Here is an 18,932-nt window from a genome sequence, read left to right as displayed (position 1 = left end):
TGATTTTTTTTCTGACTACCACCAACAGCAGTGTCCTTAGCACTGTGTCAAGTGGGGAAAGGAGGGTAAAGGCTTCTGTGGCCCAGAAAGAAGGAGCCAAACAGACAGGTGACAAGAAGCATCCAAGTATTTAGTAAATGCATCTGTCTTCCCTAGTTTTTATTTAGTTTTCAAAAATGATTTCATACTGAAAACCTAGAATAACACAGCAAACACCTGCTAATAGATGCTTGGCTCTCATAGTTTTGCTGTTTGTACTTGAGATTTTTAAAGGAAATAGAGTCACAAATGAGGCAGAGCCCCTGCCTGGCCCACTCCCCTCTACCCAGCCTCCCTTGCCACCCCCCCACCCCATGATGACTCCTTCACTACATGGAGCATGGAGCAGACTCCCTTGACAGAAGCAGCAGGGGTGAGGAGGGCGGGTTCCCAGCCCTGATGAAGGCAGGGCAGGCTGGGGTAGGAGCTCACCCAGGGCTGCGGGAAACACAGCATCGCTTCTCCTGCTTCCGGGGAGCACATGCAGTGGAAAAGCTATGTGGAGAGAGGCATCGTTTTTGAGCACTTACCTTTTTTTCCCCTCATGGTCTGTAATGAGAAAATTCACAAATTTTCAGAGGCAAGTGAAGAAGCCAGTAAGGTAAAAAAGCTGGTTAAAAATTTAAGACAGACCAGGACTCGACTTGTTCTCCAAGGGGCATGCTAACCAGAGCCAGTGAGACGAAAGCCTGGACGCCTCCAACACCTCACCTCTCAGGACCAGTATCTCTGCACTTACAACACACACACACACACGAGGAGACGCATACCTGTGTACACTCTGAAGGACACAATAACCCACCTAAAAACAACTTTTTACCAAGCTCATCATGAAAAGGGGTCCTAACACATCCCACAAAGCAGGTGTAAGGAAACAACAGCAATCTCCAATCTCACTCTCTCTCTCTCTCTCACACACACACACACCACTTTTCCCGGTGGAGACGGCAGGCTAATGGAGAAACCCACAGGCACCAAAGACTCCACCCAAGACATGGGATGAGGCAGAGGACATGGGGCCACAAACTGGCAGAGGGCGGGCAGGGTGGCACAGTGACCTACTCAGCAAGGGGCAGGGTTCTAGGTGCCCCAGCAGCAGAACAGCAGGAACAGAGGCCCAGGCCCTGAGTCAGTGACTCAGGGCCAAGGGGCTGGAGCTTCCTGAGCTTGGCCAGCAAGGACCTCAGGCAGATGTGGTCAGACAAGGCTGGACTGTGGGGAGCCGGTGAGCTAAGGATGCCACTGAAGAGTTTTACGTGAAAAGAGGGGTCGGGTGGGGTCACTGCTACCAGCAGCAGGCAGCATTTGGATCAGGTCAGGCACAGGCAGAGGCGCCACATCCTATCACCCTCTAGGTATCTGAAGACCAGCGAATGAACCAGCAGGAGCCACTGTGTCTGACAGGCTAGGCTTTTATGAATCCTAAACAGCCATGTGTCCATTAGCCATGGCGTTTCTGCTCTGTGACCGCATGCACCTGCTAACGCTGCTGGACCTCATGTTTAGGGCAGTGGCTCCCAGTCCTGTGTACTGGAACCACCTGGGCAGTTTTTAAAAACTATAGCAACGCCCTGGGTCCCAAGAACCCCTGAGCCAAGACAAGGCCAACCTATGAGGATGAATGTGGGTGTGTGTGAAAAGCTCTGCTCAGGATTCCAATGAGCAGCTGGGCCTGAGAGCTGCTGGTCAGGCCCCCAGCCCTCCCCAGCTCTTCCAGCCCACACCACCCCCAGGGGATCCTGTTGAAATGCAGATTCTGGGCCTCTTAACATGAGAGCCATCCTCCTTCAGCCACCTTCTTCCAGTCTAAGAAAGAAAACTGTCAGGCTCTGAATTGCCTGTGCTCTGAATAAAGGCCTAAAGTAGTCCAAAGAGAATAAAGACCATCCACTGTTCCCATCTACTCTTTGCCAGCCCTCCCACCTGTAGGTAACCCGCTCCTGGAGCATTAGGATTTGGACTGACCTTGGAAAACTCATGACTTTTGCCCCATTTTTTTTAAATAAAAAGAAAGCCACTCTGAATTTGGGGGAGGCCCCAGCTGGCTCCTCTGGGCCTGCCCACCCTCTGAATCGGAGTTTCCTTGAATACACATATTCCCCACGGGGTCTGCCTTGGTCCAAGGGCGACAGCCTCAAGGCTCAGAGTCTGGGCCTGACACCTGGTTCTCTCTCCCAGGCTCTGGAAGGGCCACTGCTCTCCCTGCAGCCAGGTGACAATGGCCTTTAAAAAGCCGGACATTTTCTGTAATTAACTCTCCTCTGTTCAAGGAGTCAGGATGACTCTCTGAGTGCCTCTTGCACTAACAGGAGGGACCTGAGTGTGTCTCCCCCTCCCCCTCCGCCCGCTGGCAGGGGCAGCTCTGCCTTCTGCAGAGCTTCCCTACTTCCAGTCACTAAGTCAAGATGTCAGGCCCTGAAACCAAGCCAGAAGCCGGGCTCTTTGAAAACCCACAGGGCAGAACTGGTGGTGAAAGAACTGAGGGACATACAGGGGAAGCAGGAAGATCACCGGACAGATGAGAAATCCTAGCCTATTTCCCTCCTGCTCGAGAAGATGGCATACATTTCACATGTTTGTGATGACTAACATGACTGCGGCCCTATCACCACCCTTGGGTATGAATGCTCCCTCCTTTGCACTTTCGACAAGATGCTTTTGAAAGCATCCTTTTGGCTCAGCTGTCAGTGGCTTTTCCCCCATGTCTGAGTGCTGCTCATCCAAAAGCATAGTTGTTTTTTGGGGTTTTGTTTTGTTTTGTTTTGCTTTTTAGGGTCACACCCATGACATATGGAAGTTCCCAGGCTAGGGGTCGAATCAGAGCTGTAACTACCGGACTACACCACGGCCACTGCTACGCCAGATCTGAGCCATGTCTGCGACCTATACCACAGCTCACGGCAACACCAGATCCTTAACCCACTGAGTGAGGCCAGGGATCAAACCCGCATCCTCATGGATACTAGTCGGATTCGTTTCCACTGCACCACGACGGGAACTCCCCAGCACCATCTTTCTGAATTTGTGAAGTTTGGCTCCCCCTGCCCAATACTACTCTGACTCCACGATTCACTCATCCTGTGGTTAAAAAAAAAAAAAAAAAAAAAAAAAGCCCATTTAACTCTGTTTAAAACAGTATTTTAAAAAAATTTTAAAAGCAGTTGGTCTAGACGTGGTCTGCTATGCACACAGCAACACAGATAAATCTCCAAAACGTAGTGCAAAGGGAATACAGCAAACATGGAATGGCCTATATGACACAGGACCATTTATGTAAATTAGAAATGCATGCAAAACCAAAAATACATGTTCTACAAAAAAGAAAGAAAGAAAAGGATGGCCTTTCCAGTGAATTCTTACAGGGGTGGTGGAGGGGAGATGAGCTTGAAGAAAGGGAATTAACACGGAATCTACAAGGAGATAAAATGAGACAGGGGCCCTGGGAAAGGAATGGTAGCTAAGGAGTTAACTTCCACTCAGCTCCCTGAACGCCAAGGAGGCAGAAGGATGAACAGAACAACTAGACAGAGAAAAACAAAAACCAGCTTCTCCCCAAATGCCATTCATTCATTCAGCAATGTTTACCAAGGGCTTACTCTGAGCCAGGAGCTGTTTCTCCTCTGGGGATACAGCAACCACACCCCCTGCTCTCTGGGTGCTTGGTGCAAACAGAGGCAGCCAGGCCATAACAATAAGAGCCATTCATGTGCAGGATCACGCCAGGCGCTGACACAGTTGATAACCAAGAAGGCTAAGGGATGAAGGGGGGACCACTGAGAAGAGGCTCATCACAGGGAGAAACCCATCACACGGCCACCTGGCAAAGAGCTGGTCCAGGTCCCAGAAACCCCAAAGCAGCAAGGAGGCCAATGTGTGTCTCATGTGTGGTGTGCAGGAGGGCAAGGCAGCGGCCCACTGAAGAGCCCTGTTGATAGCCCTCTACCGAGACAGAAACTCCGGGACCCTCACCCCTCACCCCTCTCACACAAGCACCCCCGGGGGAAAGGACCATGTGTCCAGTGTTCAGTTTTTAAAACCGTCATTCAAAACACATCCATGCAGCAACATGGATGGACCTAGAGCTTATGGTACTAAGTGAAGTAAGCCGGACAGAGGGAGACAAAGATGTGGTATCATTTATATGTGGCATCTAAAACAGGATACAAGTGAACTTATTTACAAGACAGAAATAGACTCACAGGCCCGGAAAACAAATTTATGGTTACCAAGGAGGAAGGGGGGAGGGATGAATTAGGAGTTTGGGATTAACAGATACACACTATGATATATAAAATAAACAACAAGGACCTGCTGTATAGCACAGGGAACTAGATTCAGTCTTCTAATAAACTATAATGGAAAAAAATCAGGAAAAGAATATATTTATATTCCGATATAGATAAATATATATCAGAATTCTTTTCCCGATTCTTTTTCATTATAGTTTATTACATACTATAACGGAATATAGCATATTACTATATTATAGTATATATTACTATATATATCTGAATCACTTCGTACACCTGAAACTAACGCAACACTGCAAATCAATTGTACTTCAATTAAAAGAAGAAAAAAAAAAAAAAAACCCACATCCAGACACTAAAGGAAATGCCATGAAAACAATCTTGTCAGGCATATAGACCTGGTAACCCTTGGAGAAGGGACATCAGACCACAACAGGCTAAAGCCACAGGGACACTCTACAACCAGCCCTTTCATACTCTTGGATTTCAAACTAAGATGTGTTACTCAATGAACAAAAGTATTAAATCACTACTTAATAAAATGAAATACTGCATATAAATTTACAATAATATATAAAAGGTCTCATGACAATCCCTGTGAGTTTGAAATGCATAATACGAGTTTCTCTCCATCTGAGTTCAGAAACCTCCTTTGTCTACTTGGCCATTGTCATTACAATTTACCATCTCAAAATGACTGGGTAGCCTTCCTTACCAAAATGAAAACACACTCCTCACTCTGGCCAGTTGAAGAAGGAACCAGAGGTGAAAACAGCTCCTCATGAGTGATAACAAGGAGCAGTAAACACCTCTGTAGGGGGTGCTACTGGTCAGGCCCTGCTCCGGGCAGGTCCTCAACTTGCCAATCCCCTGCCTGAGAGGTGCTCCTATTATTATCACGGTTAAAGAAACATTTCTAAGAATATGTGTGTACCTACTCCTATTTAAGTTTTTAAGCTTCCTAAAATCTCCATGTGAACAAGAAAGGAGAGCTCTATGGGACACAGAGCGCAGATAACTAGAGAGGTGTCCACAGCCTCCTTCCCATACATTCTGAGGCCTGGTCCACATTTCCTTGCAGTATTTGCCTGAGGCTCTCAGGCCTTCCTATCACTACATAAGACAATTAAAAAAAAAAAAAAAAAGAGCACCATAAAAGGTTAGAAGATCAACCTACTGAACACAACTTGCTCTATACTTGGGAACCAGTTAACTACTTTGATTATTCAAGTGTATTCTGTTCAACACATACATACCTTATGGGGGGGCAGGTACCTCTGGATGTCTTGGTAAATGAATAAATATTCTAAAAGTACCCAAAGAGCTAGCTACTTCGTTCCTTCGAAAAATGAAAAAATTTTTGGAGGAAAAATAATCAAATCCTATTATACCTGTTTGATATGTTTGAGACTGGGTAAAGGATTCCCATATAAGATGATTGAATGTTTCAATGAGAGAGATGTTCGCTGGGTTTTAAATGTCTTCAAGCTTTTAACACCCTGGCAAATTCTAGCCAAATGTCATATCGTGAATGAACAACTGAAAACAAGCCAAACTCATGGGATCACAGAGATGACAGAGAATGAGCTGGCAAAATAAACATCCAACTCATTTAAATAACACAGGGAGCACAGTTGAGCCAGGCTTGCTTTTATTCTTAGGAATGCAGTATTAACATGAAAAGCAATATGATATTCGGATGATAAAAAGATTAAGCTTTACATACTCCCGTGCAGATTCTTCCAGACCTGCAAGGTGAAAACACTCTCTTGGTTTCTGTCATCTCTGAGGTCCTACATTCACCTTGCTCCCCCATTTCTCTTCCTGGCTCTGGCTCACCTTTGTATTGTATACTCTCAAGCATCTGGAAACCCATCTGAACATAACTGCAAATTGCCCAGGATGTGAACTAATTCTTCCCTTTCTTTGTTCACTTTTGCAAGAACTCCAGGGAAGCAGAGAATTTTCCTCCTGCAGATTCTATTCTTGAAGGTCAAGCGCAAAGAAAGAACTTTCTTTCCATCTTCAAATTCCCATTTTGACCCAACATGGATGGCCTATGCCCTAATAATAATGGGGGGGGGGAGAGAAGGGCCATTTCTCTCTTTGTGTCTCTTCTTCTTCACCCAGTCAATGAAAAGAATGAATAAGCCGGGAGCTAAAGGGAGCTGCCAGGTTTTAAGAATGTCTGAGACATGCCTCACTTGGGCAGTGAAAACTGACCAATCGCCAACTCCTGATGGCCCCAAGCCCCAGACTTTGGGTCTTTTAGACAAAAAAACCCTTTATGACAGTCTTCCCAGAACCTGGCTGCGCTAGTTTCCACGTAGTGCCCAGCCCTTTCCTGCCTTTACAGACTTGGAAAATAACCACGCAGCTTTTGGAAGACTTGGTTCATCTTCCCGGCCTCAGAAATTTATGCCTCAACCTCCAACTTCTAACAGGCCTCTCTTTTGTCAGAAGTAGGGAGGAAGGCACCCTGGAACCTACCTGACATTTCCAACCATCCCCTCCCAGCCCGCCCACTCGCCAAAGACGTGCTTAATTGTGCATTTAAGAAGGGCTGCACGTGGCCTTTCTTCCCTGGTCTGTCTCCCTCTCTGCATGCTCCTTGCACCCCAGTGGAATCTTTTCTTAGTCCTAACCGCCCCCAATTACAAATTCTCAGCCAAGGCTGAAAGAAGAAAACTATGGATCACTGGCATCAATGATGCCGCTGATCACTGCAGCCCCAGCTAGGACGCCGCCTCATTGCATAATTAACGTGATAAAGGTTCTCCCCTTTAATCCCATGAACTAGGCACTAGAGGACGCGGAAACACACTGGGATGCCGCTGGAAAAGAGAAGCCGGTTCCCGTTTCCGGCCACTGGGGTGGGGGGCGGGTCGGGGTCCCCGGGTCTGGGAAGCCCATTCCCTGGCCGTGCGGGAGCTCACCCTCGTGGAGCCGGAGCTTGGCGGGGTCCTTGGGCCCTTCCGCGGCCTCGGGGACGAAGCTCGACTCGGACCTCGATGGCCTGGGAGCGAGGAGCGCCGTGGCCTGGTGCCCAGGGAGCGCGGGAGGCCCGTCCGGAGGCCTCGGCGCCGCCACCGGCGGCCTCCGCGCCACCGCCCGCCCCACCAGGGATGTGGTGGTGGCGGCGGCGGCGGCGGCTGCCGCGGCGCCGGAAGGAAGAAAGCGGGCGCGCTAGGCTCTCTCCCGGGGCGAGGCCGTCACCGCCCCGACGCGGCCCCCGCCGCCGGCCCGTGAGCGCCGCCGCCTGAGGGCTGTGCGCGCCCCCAGGCGGCTCTGCGCGCTCCCGCCTACGTACCCTGCGCCCCGAACCCGCGCTCCGCATGCGGGCGCTGCCGGGACCGCGGGGAGGCGCGAGCAGGCAGGACTAAGAGACCGCAGGACCATAACCCCCGCCGCATAGTCGGCCTCCCTTCCTTCTTCTCCCCCATCCGCGTCCAAAAAAACCAAATTATATCCCAGGAAATTAGAGACAAGTGCGGACCTAGTCCCACCAGGTCTCCATCCAGAAAGCAGGTTGGGTATTTGAGGAAAAAAAAGCCCAAACTTGGAAAAATAAGGGGAAAAAAAAATCCAAACTTGGAAAAAGGCAAAATTATCTGAGTTTGGGGTACCTTCCATAATTTCCTACCCAGCCGTATGGTAAGAAGGGAGCCTGCAACAGTGTCTTTACAGAGCCCTCCTTGGCTGGATGCAACTCCGAGGTCCAGGTTTAGAGGATTAGTAAACAATAGCTAAAGGCCTGGTGAGATTACCCCCCAAGAGAGTTGTAACTGCTTAACCTGCACACGTGGGAAAGGAGAGTGCAATCCCAACCTTGATGGGGGTTTTATTGCCGTAGAAAACATAAACCCATTTTGTTTTGATCTAACCTACACGTTTGTTAACTACCTAACCATGTATTTATTTAGCAAACGGGGTCATATAGATATGTGTGCACACATGCAGATGCACACATAAAATTTTGTCAAGCTTTCAAGGAAACAGACTTTTTTTTTTTTTTTTTTGGTCTACCCTGTTGGTTCCCGCCTTAATATGGGGCTAAGCATTTCATTATTTCACTTTTTTTCCCATGTTTTCATTTTCTGCCTGTCCCATAAAGCTTTTGAATTCTCTTTTTGTCTTTTTTTTTTTTTTTTTTCCTAAAGGGGCGGCATGTGGAGGTTCCCAGGCTAGGGGTCGAATCCGAGCTGTAGCTGCTGGCCTACACCACAGCCACAGCAATGCAAGATCTGAGCTGTGTCTGCAACCTACACCACAGCTCACTGCAACAGCAATGCGGGATCCTTAACCCACTGAGCAGGGCCAGGGATCGAATCTGTGTCCTCATGGATGCTAAACTGGTTTCATTAGCCCCTGAGCCACTACGGAAACTCCCCAGAATTTCACTTTTAACATGATTACTAACCATCATGACTTAAAGGTGGTGACCAGTTTCAGGGAGGTTTACTCCATCTTTTGGTCACACATTCAGACATTTATTAAGCCCCTTCTTGGGGACTGTGGTTAACATCGGAGATTTGCTTTCTGAGGATCTGAATGGACACACGTATGTGGGCAAAGCACAATAAGTAAATTTGGAACATTGAATGATATTCAGGGTTTAAGGGTCCAAGCTCTGGGAATTGGACCTTGTGAATTCAAATCCTTATTCTACCACATATAGTTTGACCCTGTCAATCTTTTGTCTCTCTGTGCTCCAGTTTGCTCATCTGTAAAACGGGGCTATTATACAGTGTTTACCCCAGAGTTTGGTGTAAAAAAAATAAGAGATAATGCATTTAAAGTACATAGCACAGTTTTCCCCTAACAGTAAACATTAAAATAAACTACTTTCATCATTATTATTTATTGCATTCCTAAGATCCTGTTCAAATATTAAAAGAGTTCTTTCAAGGGGCTTACACATTGGTGACTTAGGTAGCTGAATATTTTTGTTGGGGTTTTTCCAAATTGTTGTAGTTCTTCTTTTTGTTTCTATATATGAACTTAAGGAAAGTATTAGTATTGTCTTAATAACAGGAGGGTAGTTTCTAAAATAGCAGTTCTCAAAATGTGGTCTGTGGACCCCTGAAATTATCCAAGTTCCTTTCAGGGTTAGGTTTAGCAGGTCTGCAATGTCAAAACCAATTTGACAATTATATGAAAACGTTTTTAAAAAAAATTTTTTTTTTGTCTTTTTTGGTCTGCATCCATGGCATATGGAGGTTCCCGGGCTAGGGGTCAAATCCAAGCAGTAGCTGCTGACCTACACCAAAGCCACAGCAACAGAGGATCTGAGCTGCATCTGTGACCTACACCACAGCTCACAGCAATGCTGGATCCTTAACCCACTGAGCAAGACCAGGGATCGAACCTGTGTCCTTATGTATGCTAGTCAGATTCTTTTCCACTGGGCCATGACAGGAACCCCTAAACTACTTTTTAAGTTATAGTTAATTTTCAATATTGTGTTAGTTTCATGTGCCAGCAAAGTGATTCAGTTATGTATATATATATTTGTACATGTACAGGTATATATAGACATGTATATATACATATACTTTTTCATGTTCTTTTCCATTATAAGTTATCACAAGATACTGGGCATTGTTCCCTGTGCTATACACCAGGTCCTTGCTGTGTATCTATTTTACGTATAATAATGTGTATCTGCTAATTCCAAACTCCTAATTTATGTCTCCCACCACCCCCCTCATCCTCTTTGGTAACATAAGTTTGTTTTCTATGCCTGAGTCTATTTCTATTTTGTAAATAAGTTCATTTCTTTTTTTTTTAAGATTCCACATGTAAGTGATATCATATGGTATTTGCTATTCTCTAACTTACTTGGTATGATAATGTGTAGGTCCATCCATGATGCTGCACATGGCATTATTGCCTCTTTTTTAATGGCTGAATAGTATTCCTCTGTATACATGTACCACCATTTTCTCTATTCATTCCTCTGATGATGGCTATTTCGGTTGTTTCCATGTCTAGCTGTCTTCACTAGTTAGACATTTGCTTGGATGGTGCACAGTCACGGTGGGTAAAACTGACGACACGTAGCATGAGTCCAGGCAGTGCACAAAGTTGAGTTGGTAGTCATTGTATGCACCACCAGTGTGCACATGCAATTAAAACAAACATACAACAAAAAGCATTACTGAAGACTGAAGCAGCCTGACTGTTTGGAATGGGAAGGAAAGTGCACAAAAGCACTCCTAAGTGTGGCGGTCACCTGGAGCTGAAGCTCAGGGGCTGTAGTTTGCAATGCACAACATTGAGCTGCTTTTATTCTTGGAATGCCGTTTCTATTTGAAGGAAAAACTGACAGAAAAACTGTGATGATACAGACTCCATGATTTGAGAGACATTTTCTCCAAAATGAATGAAAGGAGCCTGTCACTTCAAGGAAAACAACTCACAGTATTTATTGCCAATGATAAAAATCTATCAAGTGAAAATTCAATCTTTTGGTTGGAAACCTGTTTTTCTTTTTGCTTTTTAGGGCCGTACTCACAGCATATGAAGGTTCCCAGGCCAGGGGTCCAATAGGAGCTATAGCTATACCATAGCCACAACAATACGGGATCCGAGCTGTGTCTGAAGCCTACACCACAGCTCATGGCAATGCTGGATCGTTAACCTACTGAGCAAGGCCAGGGATGGTGAAACTCAAAACCTCACGGTTACTAGTCAGATTCGCTTTCCACTGTGCACAATGGAAACTCTTGTAAACCTGTTTCTGCCACTGTAAGTTTGACAGAATCCTAATAGTTAAAAAGATTTTTCTGATGATATCAGTGGTGATACTAACAGATACTATGATTTTTTTTTTGTATTGTATACTGATAGACCGATTTTGGGACAATAAAAATGTGTATATGGCCTTTTCTCAGTTCTTGACACAGCCTAAAACCTTTGAAATTTCTCAAATAATAGGGCTGATAGGATCATCTTTTGTTCTAATATGTGGTCTTTGTTCCTGGTTCTCATCCCAAGTCCCTAAACCCCTTGGGATTTCCTGGTTGATAGGGGCATCTTTTGGTGGATGAGGTGACTCTGGGGGACCTTTAGATGGCTTCATATGGGGACAGGTCATTGCAAAGACCATACCTTGATTAGACGCCCGGAACTTTCAGCCTTACTTCCCCCAACCTCTAGGGAGATCGAGGGCTGGAGACTGAGTTAATGATCAATCATGCCTCTGTGAATAAAAATACCTCAACCACAGGGTTTGGGGAGCTTCTGAGTTGGTAGCACATGGAGACCCTGGGAAGGTGGCTGTGCAGAAAGAATATGGGAGCCCTATACCTTGCCCTGGGCATCTCTTGCATTTGGCTGTCCCCCACTTGTACTCTCTGTAATACATCAGTAATAGCAAGCAAACTACTTTCCCGAATTCTGTGAGTTGTTCTAGCACAATCAAAACTGAGGACAGAGTGGACCCAGGAACCCCTGATTTATAGCCAAGACACTCAGAAGAGTGGGCAACCTGGGAACCCACTGTTTCTGACATCTGCAGTGAGAGTAGCCTTGGTAAACCTGTGTAGTCTGACGGTAGCTCCAGGTGATGTCAGAATAAGATGGTTGAGATATTCAGTTGGTGTCCAGAGAATCAGAGAGTTGGTTGTGGAAAAACACACCAGGCTGTTGAATTTTAATGTCACAGGCTATGAAAAGTCACTGCATGACTATGTTGTACTAAACTTAACAAACTACCACTTGCTGAGTTTGGGTGTAGTATTAGAGAAAAACACTCCAAAGCATCTGAAAAGACTATTGAAATATACCCTACTTTCTTAAACTGATTTGCAGGGTTTTCTTTGTATTCTTTGACCAAAATAACACTGCCACAGACTGAATGCAGAAAAAGTACATGAATCCAGCTGTCTTCTATTAAGCGAGACATTATAAAGAGATTTGCACCAATGTCAATAAGCCAAATTTTTGTTTTGGAAAATATAACCAGTTTTCCTTAAAATACGTTATTTATGGTAACATAGGAGAATATTGTCATTTTCAAACGAATCAATAAATGTCTTAAAATTTTCAGTTTTAATTATGAATATTGTCTGTATAGAGAGATACAATTCAGGTTAACAAAAGTTCTGTGGGTTCATTTTTAAGACTGTAAATGGATCCTCAGACCAAAATATTTTGAGAACTCCTATTCTAAAAGAAATCCACATTCTTTTTAAAAATAATTCAATGAATTATATTATATTTATAATTGTACAACCATCATCATAACTTAGTTTTAGAACATTTCCATCCCAAACCCCCAGTCCATCCCTCCCTCCCCCATCTGTCCCCTTTGGTAACCGTAAGTTTTTCAAAGTCTGTGAGTCTGTTTCTGTTCTGCAAATACGTTCATCTGTATCCCTTTTTTTAAGATTGCACATATAAGTGATACCGTACGTTGTTTGTCTTTCACTAACTTCACTTAGTATGATCATTTCTAGGTCCATCCATGTTACTGCAAGTACCATTATTTCATTTTTGTTATGGCTCAGTAATATTCCATTGTATATATGTACCACATCTTCTTTACCCATTCCTCTGTAGATGGACATTTAGAGAAACCCACATTCTTAAAGGTGAAAGAATAATATACCAGATTTTTTTACCCTCCACAATTGTCAGATGTATATTTTTAAAGTCAAGGCTGGAAGAGTGACAGAAACTAAGCACTGACCAAAAACGATTTCCATCTGTTTGAACAAAACCAGTGGGATAATCAAATAGATACATCGAGAGAAACCTAGATGCCTCTTATAGAGAATACAGGTCATGGAGCATGATCATCCTACATGAGCAGGAATTTGCCCATTCCTCTAAGCATCCTGTGGTATTAAGATTTTATAAATTTCTGTCCAGTTCTTCATTTTGGGTAAACACTTCGGACTTGAAGTTCTTTAGTGTCTGGTGCTAACAATTGACGTTATTTTCTTTCTTTCTTTTTTTTTTTTTGTCTTTTTAGGGCCGCATATGGAGGTTTCCAGGCTAGGGATTGAATCAGAGCTGTAACTGCCAGCCTACGTCACAGCCACAGCAATGCCAGATCCTTAACCAAGCAAGTGAGGCCAGGGATCGAACCTGTGTCCTCATGGATGCTAGTCAGGTTCATTAACTGCTGAGCCATGACAGGAGCTCCTGTTTTCCTTCTTGCTTCTTCCCCAACTCCTAGCTATGCCACGGAGAGGACCCTGAATACCCCCTGTAAACCAGGACAGGAGACAATGCCCACAATACTGGTCCTGCTGTTCCTGAACTTGCATCTGAGTATATACCATGGACACTAGCCCCTCACAGGCTTCATTGGAGTTTCTTTAAAAGAAGTGGGTTTAGGAGTTCCCATTGTGGCTCAGTGGTTAACAAATTTGACTAGGAACCATGAGGTTTCAGGTTAGATCCCTGGCCTCGCTCAGTGGGTTAAGGATCCGGCGTTGTCATGAGCTGTGGTGTAGGTCACAGATGTGGCTCAGATCGTGCGTTGCTGTGGCTGTGGTGTAGGCTGGCAGCTGCAGCTCCAATTAGACTCCTAGCCTGGGAACCTCCATATGCCATGGGTGGAGCCCTAAAAAAAAAAAAAAGTGGTTTTAGAGTATTTCTCAACCACCTAGACTGTAAAGGTGACAATTGCACACACAGAATGTCTACCCAGCTTTTTTTCCTAAGCCCACTAAAAAAATTATAGTTGGCTCCCTTTGTGGGTATATGACAAGATGCTTGCCAGGGTTGAAATGAGATTTTGTCGAGGTTAAGATTTCAGGAGAGCTGTAGTAGCCCCCAGCAGGCCTCTCTCTGTGCTTCTAGAACTGTGAAATGTCCAGTCTATTAGATGCTCTTCTCAGTAGATGTGTTTTGGAGGCAGCAATTACACAAACCCACGCAGGCTGATTTCCCTTTCCAATTTATAGGTGGATGCATCTTTCAAAGTTTTATTTACTGGGAGAAGGCTGAGAGAAACAGCCTGGATTCCATGTATTGGCCCCTGGAAAACCTCTAATGAGTTTATTATATTTGGGGGAGTGGGGGTGGGGGCTGTTTGATCTCATTAATAACTTCTACCTTAGCTAAAATATGATAAAGTTTCACATTTGGAAAGATTCACCAAGAGGATTTATTTCTTAAGTTGGGGGCATTTTTTTTTGTGTGTGTGTGTGTTTTCTAGGGCCGTACCTGTGGCATATGGAGTTTTCCCAGGCTAGGGGTCTAATCGGAGCTGCAGCCGCCAGCCTATGCCATAGCCACAGCAACGCCAGATCTGAGCCACATCTGTGACCTATACCATAGCTCACAGCAATGTCAGATTCTTAACCCACTGAGCCATGGTGGGAACTCCTAAGCTGGGGGCATTTTTAAGAACCATGTTTTGAATTGTTGGAAATATAGTTCAAATATTATGAAAATGAGGAAACCAAAGAGGTGCTGAACTCTTGGGAGGGGGAAGCTGTGGATCTGGCTGGGCCTCTAATGAGGCTGGGCCACTAGCTGTGCAGCAACTCCCCTCATCTGCACCCCACCTACTCTCCACCAACCAAGCAGAGAGAGACAACCAAATAGAGTAAAACATGGAATACTTGCAAGTGTCAACATGACTGGTGCTTCCAAGCCCCACAGGAGCCTATCTCCTGTGGCCACACAGGAGGGAGACTTCTAACCAACTGTACAGGGTACACTAAGTCTATGTATACAAGCCATCATGGACCCTATTTTCTACTAACCCACTGGAGGATCACACACAAGTGGCAGTGCTTGATAGCTCCCCAAACCTCTGCAGTCTGGAGTTCCCATGTGGTTCAGTGGGTTAAGAACCCAACATGGAAGCTGTGAAGATGATGTTTCCATCCCTGGCCTCACTTGGTGGGTTAAGGATCCAGCTTTGCTGCATGCTGTGGCATAGGTTGCAGATACAGCTCTGATCCGGTATTGCAGTGGCTGTAGTATAGGCTGGAACCTGTAGCTCCAATTAGACCCCTGGCCCGGGCACATCCACATGCCGCAGGTGTGGCTGTAAAACGAAAACCTCTCCAGTTCCTGCTTTGTATGGATGGGTTAAAGATGAAAAAGACCAGCCTTGTAAAATAATTGTATGAATGTCACAGTTAACCTCATATCATCATTTTAAGTTGTTTTATGCTCATTGATTATTCTCTGAAATAGGCCTTCCTGTGGATATGCCGCTCACTGTTAAACCAACTATTAAAATACATCAAATATTAAGATCCAACAGATAGAAGCACATGAATATAAACCAAGAACAGCCCACGAGGGAATGCAAATATTCCCACAGAGCAAATGAATACCTGGAGACTTTTTTTCCCCAATGGGAAGCAATGAAAATCTCTTAATTATGTGCTAAAACAATAACTCACAACTCTCTCTTGCTGCAAATACATAGCAGGCAGATTCTCTTTGATAAGGATGCCCATGGACCCTAAGTACTACCTGTTATCACGTGTTGAGTGCCTACTCTGGACCTTGGCCAAATGGTTTTTAATACATTACTTCTTATCTTCCCACTAATTCTGCAAGATATGTATTTATATTTCCATTTTACTGATGAGAAAACTGAGCCTCAGAGAGGTTAAACAATTTTCCCAAGGCCACAAAACTGGCAAGTTTTTTAGTTGGAATTTGGACAGTTCTACATGGTGCCATAGCCCAGTCTGTATTTTCAGGATTCACATGTGGTAGAGGCACCAGCACTGTCAGCATCTGAGAGCTTTTAGAGATTTTATTATTTTATTTTATTGCTTTTTAGGGCCACACCTACATTCCCAGGCTAGGGGTTGAATCAGACCAGAGCCACAGCCACGCGGGATCCGAGCCGCGTCTTCGACCTGCAGCACAGCTCACGGCAACACCGGATCCTTCACCCACTGAACAAGGCCAGGGATTGAACCCACAACCTCATGGTTCCTAGTCGGATTCGTTAACCACTGAGCCACGACGGGAACTTGAGAGCTTTTAGAAATGAGAATCTTGGGTCCCACTTAGACCTACTGGATCAGAATCTGTAGTTCAAAGAGATCAGCATTAATCTGCATGCCCATTAAAGTTAGAGAAGCAATGTTCTATATCCAGAACTAATCTGTTCCATAGAATGGGGTTGGGCAGTCGGGTAGATATGCTGATGCTCAGTGTTGAAATTATTTGCTAGGCTTGATGGGAAGGTGGCTCTGCTGATCTTCAATTTTTTAATTCAAGCTTTCAGAAAAGAATCTATTTTTCCTCTGTGCTCAGGGTCACATACTTATTATATAAATTTATGTTGAAGTTCTGTGATGGAAACTTCCACGGACATAAGCAACATAGGATTGCAAATCCCTTTAGAGAGATGGCTCTGATATTTTCCTTACCTGTTACTCTGATGGATTATCTAGAAGCCTGCAAATGGGAGTTCCTGTTGTGGCTCAGTGGGTTAAGAACCCAACTGGTATCCATGAGGATGCGGGTTGGATCCCTTGCCTCACTCAGTGGGTTAAGGATCTGGTATTGCCGCAAGGTGCTATGTAGGTCGTGGATGTGGCTCAGATCTGGCGTTGCTGTAGCTGTGGCAGAGGCCTGCAACTGCAGCTCCAATTCGACCCCCACCCAGCCTGGGAACTTTCATATGCCATGGGTGCAGCCATAAAAAAAAAAAGAAAAGCTTGCGAATGGAACAAGCTACTCTTGAAACATTTGGTTGACAAAGATAAAGCATAACTCCAAAAATCATTTCACCACCATTCTTCCAATCCCAAACCTGTGAGAGTATTGACTTTTTCAAAGAGGACCTTGGAAATTAAATGAATCTATAGTAGGTAGATTATCTTCTGGCACACATATTTCTTCAGGGAGGGAAGATGGACAGCTACTCCTTCGGTCCTTAGCTTTCTTTCATTAACTCCAGTCTCTATGTTTCATCAGCCATCAGAATGACAGAATGAGCACTTGACTCTTCTCCATGGCAGCCTATGAGAAGGTCCATTTAGTTTGTTCCTGTGGAATAAAGCGACCAGTAGAAGTGCTTTTCATACATAACCAAAACAGATCATGCCAACTTTGACAGAAAGAGCACATTTCTAACTAATACCTACCTACAGAGTCCTCTGGGCTCTGGCTTCACCAATCTTTCCAGCCTCACTTACCAGCATTCCCTTTATCTTCTCCTTTTCACCCAGGCTGTGCCAACCCCAGTGAACTCTCATGCGCTCCCAACTCCAAGGCTTGGTCCTGCTTCTTCCTCCCTCTGAAATATCTTCTCGCCATGTTTCCTCTTGCCACAAATCTACTCATTCTTTACATGAAATGTCAGCCATATCTTTCCTGAGGGATGTTGGCTAGAAGTTGTGAACCCCAGACGACATCATTTTCTTCCTACTGAGACACTTACCACTTTCTATCCTGAATACTATTTGTCCGAGACTTTCTCTGCTTATGCGGCTGACCATAAACTCCCAGGATCCTCGTCTAAGGAAATGGCACAAATGCCTAATACAATATGTGCCACACCAGGACTCAATGAAGTTAAACACATTTCACGTGTTAAGCTGGCATCTCTGTATCTTCTTGTTTTCTGATTGGATTTTTTAATTATTGCTTTGAGAATTCTGTGTACTTGTTAGATCTTTTGTTATTATCTTACAGGTCCCTGAGGCTCTGTTCATTATTTTTTTCTGTCTAATTTTCTTTCTGTTGTTCTGATTGTATCATTTCTATTGTTCTGTCTTTCAGCGCACTGCTTCATTCCTTTCTCCCCTTCATTCTGCTGTTAAGCCCATCCATTGAGTTGTAAATTTTGCTTATCACATCTTTCAGTTCTAAAATTCCAATTTGGCTTTGCTAAGACTTTTTTGTTTGTTTGTTTTTTAGAGAGTCCAAACAGTTCATATGAAATATATTCATCCCCAAAAGAGAGAAAGACAACTTAGAACATGCATTCTATTTAGCTCTGTATCAGTCTGCTTAGGTTGTCATAATGGAATGTCACAGACTGGGGCAGGGGCTTCTTTATTTCTCACAGTTCTGGGAGCTTGAAGTCCAAGAGCAAGGTGCCAGCAGGGTTGAGCTCTAGTGGGACTCTCTCCCTGCCTTGTAGATGGTTACCTTCTTGCTGTGTCCTCATATGACCTTTCTTCTGCATGTGATGAGAGTGAGAAATCTCTGGTGATACTATTTTTCATTTGTTTTAAGCGTGTCTGTAACTGCTTGTTGAAGTATTTTTATGATGGCTGCTCCAACACCTTTGTATGATTATTCCAACCCCTTGGTCATCTTGGTATTGGTATCCATCGATTAACTTATTATTCATTTGAGATCATCCTGGTTCTTGGTGTGCTGAGTGATTTTCATTTGAAACCTGGACATTTTGTGTATTGTGTTTTCCATCTCCAAATCTTTTTAAACTTTATGTTTTAGCTGGCTTCCTCTGACATTGCTCCGGTAAGAGAAGTGGGAGCACCACCTGTCCAATCGGGTGTGAGCACCAGTCTCAGATCACAGATGGACTCCACTGACACTGAAGTAGGAGTGGGTCCTCATCGCTGCTGGTGGCCGTGGGAGTTCTGGCTTCACGCCATCCTTCCCTGGCACTTTGCTGGCTGAGCGAGTTAGCAGTGCTTTCTTACTGCTCCCCATGTGGACTCCAGTGACACC

General features: G+C 44.8%; 1 protein-coding gene across 1 annotated transcript in view; it reads right to left on the bottom strand.

The window, feature by feature from the left end:
• The window catches only part of CHST10 (carbohydrate sulfotransferase 10), a 35,710-nt gene extending 28,256 nt beyond the window's left edge, over positions 1-7,454 (bottom strand). Inside the window, exon 1 of the mRNA XM_047781422.1 lies at positions 7,226-7,454. The gene's annotated coding sequence lies outside the window, so the exon portion shown is untranslated. The remainder of the gene's footprint in view (positions 1-7,225) is intronic.
• Between the last annotated feature and the right edge of the window lie 11,478 nt (positions 7,455-18,932).

Source organism: Phacochoerus africanus, chromosome 5, assembly GCF_016906955.1.
Source record: "Phacochoerus africanus isolate WHEZ1 chromosome 5, ROS_Pafr_v1, whole genome shotgun sequence".
Classification (NCBI taxonomy): Eukaryota; Metazoa; Chordata; class Mammalia; order Artiodactyla; family Suidae; genus Phacochoerus; species Phacochoerus africanus.
This window is presented reverse-complemented; position numbering and strand designations above follow the sequence as displayed.